Source organism: Stenella coeruleoalba, assembly GCF_951394435.1.
Source record: "Stenella coeruleoalba genome assembly, chromosome: 18".
Taxonomy (NCBI): Eukaryota; Metazoa; Chordata; class Mammalia; order Artiodactyla; family Delphinidae; genus Stenella; species Stenella coeruleoalba.
In genome coordinates, this window is record NC_137164.1 from 50,667,735 (window position 1) to 50,672,493 (window position 4,759).

The following is a 4,759-nucleotide window of genomic DNA, read 5'->3' on the forward strand; positions in this document are numbered from 1 at the left end:
GCGTTTCCCGAGGGGTAAATGACTCGCAGTGGGGTGGGGTATTCTGGAAGGGGAGTGACAGGGAGGAAAGGATGGGTGTCTAGAGCAAAGCTTTGAGCTCCTGTTGTGCCCAGAGGGAGACGTGTGTGTTCGTTCTGGCTAAGGGCGCGTGGGGACGGGGGAAATCAAGGCACCTAGAGGCCAAGGGATGTGCCAGTCTCTGCATTTGACTCCTCAGGAACCCGGATACCCTGTGTGTGGACGCCAAGACTCCTTCCTCCCCGCGGGTGAAAGCAGCTACTTCCCGGCTGCCTGCGCTCGGGCTCCCCCGGACCCCCCACGAGTGTGCCGGCTGACTCGGAAAATCTCTGGGACATCTAAGTTCTGATTGGGGGAGTATCTGCATTAACGCGGAAGCTTCTGTGCCCTCCAAGTGGCTTCAAACACTCACGCGCTCTCCTTCGCTCCAACCCCATTGAAATTCGCTGTATCCATACATTAAAAAAAAAAAAAAAATCCCCAAACAAGTAATCCAAGCTGAAGCCCCAGGATAAGGTTCAATCACTGATTTTAATTCAACACCAAGCCAGAACTTTTACCTCGCGGACCGGACGCGCCAGGCGCAGAGGGACCAGCGGGGACCTCCTTCCCGGGACGCACTTGGCTCGCAGCTGGGTTCCAGGCTACCCTGGAGCGGAGCGCGCCTCCCTTCAGCTGCGGGCGGATCTGGCTCTGACGAAACGCTGAGGGAATGCCTGACCGTGTAGCCTCCGCAGCTTGCTCGGGATCCTTGCTGTCCCTAGACAAGTACCTTTATTCATTCGTCCCTTCCCCATCAATCACCGCCAGACTCCTCCCGCCTCTTGCGACCGCGCGGCAACCTTTCCCCTTGAGCGACGCCTGCACTGCATCAGCAGGACCTGCCCGCGGCCGCAGAGGGCAGTCCTCGGCCCGCGACGCGTCCTGGGAGGCTGTGGAGTTGTCATGGTTCTCAGTTCTTCAGATGATGAGCCTAAACCAAGGGCAGGTTTTCACACACCCCGCGACGCTCGAGGCTTCAGACTAGAACCGGGCTCTGAATTAAACGTGTTTCAAGCCCGCTAGGACTTTTCAGAGAAAAGTTAAGTATCCCGCCGTGAGACCTAAACCTTGATTAGTCGTTGGAAGGGTGGGGGAGAGGCTGCTTTTGTTTTGCCCTTCAGTTTCAAGTCCGCATGGGTCCCCACCCACACGGAAGAGCACGATCCTTTCTTTTCAAGCCCTGTCACTGCCCTAGGAGAGAACTAAAATTCCTCCTTCATTTTCTCTAGCAGAGGCTCTTCTCTCTTCCTGCCATCTCTTGAAGTGTTATTGTCAGCCTATCTCTGGATTTTATTACTGTCGAAGGACCCGATACCTATAGGGGGCATGAAAATCATCAGAGAGCTGCCATTCAAATTTAGAATATTTATTTATGAGGCAGAGCCATAAACTCCTCCTATGCATACTTGAACTCAATTTTTAAGGGGTAGAAAGAATAATAATGACTGACAGTTTTGGCCAGAGATTGTATAAAACAGAAGTCAGAAATCCAGGCTGCGCCATGTACACTGGAAATTACTCTGCTGTCCCCCAGTCTGCTAAGTCCCTGTTGGATCTGTGAAATTTCAGAGCCAGGAGGAGCCACTCATTGTAGCAATTCACAGTAGAGTCCAGGTGGCTCATTCTTGGCTTCACAGCTGGTTAAAGGCGTAGGTGGGACAAGCATCTTGGATTTTTTGTGTTCTATGCAATGCTTTCTGGGAAAGTCGAAGTAGAAAATCAATTTCTATTTTAAAAAGGTGAACTTTAAGTTTGAAATGTGATCTAAAGTATATGATTAAGGAATAATGCTAAAGGAATGAGAAATATGGTTTAGGGTTATGAGTGTTAGTTCCAGTGCTAATTCCAGTGCTGGCTATTTTGAACCCAGTACTCATCCTCCTTGTCTTGGTAAAAACAAGGTCAACATTCAGTCGCTTCAAAGCTGAGCCGAGTAACAATATAGAGTGTTATGTGAATGAGGAATTACATGCATGCATTTGGAGTATGAATATTCTGCCCTGTTTTGAACCTGCCCTTCTTCCCATACAGCCCTAAAGATAGGGCCATTTTCTCTTCCCTCCCAGGTGCTCTCCCATCTTCACTACTACCTCCATTCATATTTCTCCCATCCGGTCCTGGATGTCTATTCTAAGCCTCACTGAGATCTCACTCTCCTCTTTTCTCTTAGCACTTTAAGACTGTTAAATACAACTGAGCACTTGATCACATGGAGGCTTTTTTGGCTCAATACTGATTTCATGTGTATTCACTTCTTTTTCAGGACAGGGACAGAACGATAGGTTCTTTCTGGACCACCACAATGTACCTGCCACAAGTTGAGCTCAAGGAATAATTTTTATAGATGTGATAATTACATTTAGGTTACTCAATTGAATTATATTTTGGTAACTCTAGTCATAAGTCTCAGGGCCGAAGGCAAATAATTTTAAGGTAAACATACACATTCCTCAACTGGAATTTAAATACAGTATTGGCTACCTATTACAGGACCTACTAAGCACCTCATCCACAGGATCTCATTTACTCTCTCACAGTAGTCTTTAGGTTAGGAATTGTTTTTCATGACTTTATAGATAGTGAAATGGAGCTTTAGAAATGCATGTAAGGTCACATAGCTGGTTAGTTGTGGGACTATGATTTGGAGCTAGGATTTGAATCTGAGCCTATCTGGTTACATAGACTGTGCTTTTGATTAATTACATAGAGTCTAAACAGATTTTTTTTTCCCTAACTTGAGAAGGCAGTATTTTAGACATCAGAATATTTAACTGAAGTTTAACCTTAAATTGAGTGAAAACGTAAAAGTAACCACGTGAAAGATTTATTATTTGATCCTTATGAATGACCTTAATCGAGTCACAAGAAATTGAGTCTCAATTTCCCCTTTTGTAAAGTGGAGGGAAAGGATTAGATGATCTTTAAAGCTGTCTCACTCTAATACATCAGTTTAACAGATAAGCTAACTGATCCTGTAAAAGTGGCCTGAAAAGCAAAAAAGCAAGGCGAGATCTTATGCCAGCCCTTAGTTTTCTTCTTTGTACTCTCTCTACTCATACTTTGAGCGCCACTACTACAGATACAAGAGGTTTTTTTCACCTGATGACTTAAAAGCCTTTATTGATAAACTTTATGTGTAAATTCACCAGTAGTTAAAGTGTGTGTAAATGGCATTTGTAAATAGGAGTAAAAAGTTGGATCAAGTTTTAATAACCCTTTCCTGAAAACTTTTGGGTTTGAACTAATTTTGCTGTTAGCACTGATGAAGGATATTTTTTTTGACTTCGTAAACGTGGAAACTTTTACAAAGTTGCTTTTACGAAGACACTTTTTGAAGTGTCCTAGGAAGTGTATCAAAATCCTAGATAGAGGGGTGGGAGAGGGAGGGTGGGAGGGAGGGAGACGCAAGAGGGAAGAGATATGGGAACATAGGTATATGTATAACTGATTCACTTTGTTATAAAGCAGAAACTAACACACCATTGTAAAGCAATTATACTCCAATAAAGATGTAAAAAAAAAAATCCTAGATTGGCTAAGATCACCCATCAAAGACAGAAAAGGTGGTGAAGAACAATGTCCCACAATCCTTTTAAATGCTCTAACTAGAAGGTCTTGAGGCCATGCACATTCAACAATGCACTTCAGAATTCATTTCTCAGAGAAGTTTGCCATGGGGAGCTTGCCCAAAGCAAACCTTTTCCCCGGGTAAGAGAACAAAGAAAAGCTCTTTTAGTCATAAAAAAGAACTAATACTTTCATGTGATCCCCTTAATATGAATGTACCTTTCGAAATCTACCTGGCAGTCTCTAAATCATGAATGCTGGGGAACACGGTGTGTGAAAAACAGAAAGCATTGGTTCAATTGCTTCGCCACAAATGATGATCAAATAGTGGTTGAAGGAAGAGCAGACAGAGATTTAAAGTGACTGTACAAATCAACAGCAAACAGCCTGAGCCTTTCTATTTTGGGATTTTTCTCATATATTAAGTGACTGTAGCTATTTGGGCCTTCTGGCTAAGGATGCTTTTTTAAGTCTTTTAAAGTTAAGGTATGATTCGTACATAGCTAAACGGACAGGGCTTAACTGCACAGTTTGCACTTTTGGAAGAGTTTTGACAAATGAATGCCTCCCTATGACCCAGACTTAACAGGGATTTTTGAAAATGCATTTATTCTTCTAAAGTAGCAACATGTGAATATTTTGGATTTGGATACTATTCTATTAAAATTTTTATTTAGACATTATTTCTGCTCTATTAGCTTATTTTATACATATTATCAGTTTCTGTAACTGAAACGTGATTCATAAATTAGAGGTGTGCTTGTAATTGAAAGAATCTAAGATTTGAAACTTTAGTGATGATTGCTTAATAATGCCCCTAAAATAATAAAAATTTGATAGGCTTATAGTCACTAGAAATAAGACGTAATTAGTTCTTTTCTGCTTATAGAAAATATGAGAAATAGCAACGCCACACTTCCTTTTTTTTTTCTGTTTGAGAAAAGCAGTGTAGTTCAGCTACCTTAGGCTACAGTCTACTTTAATTAAAGGATTTAAGTAAAGGATTTACTCTCCTGCTTATGGCTTAAGTAATTTTTATATTCCTTTCTTTGATGTATTTTTTTTCAACGCCAGTGTCAGTAAAAGAAAAAATGAGTATAACCTGGTCTACAAAATCCTTAAAACTGTTCAC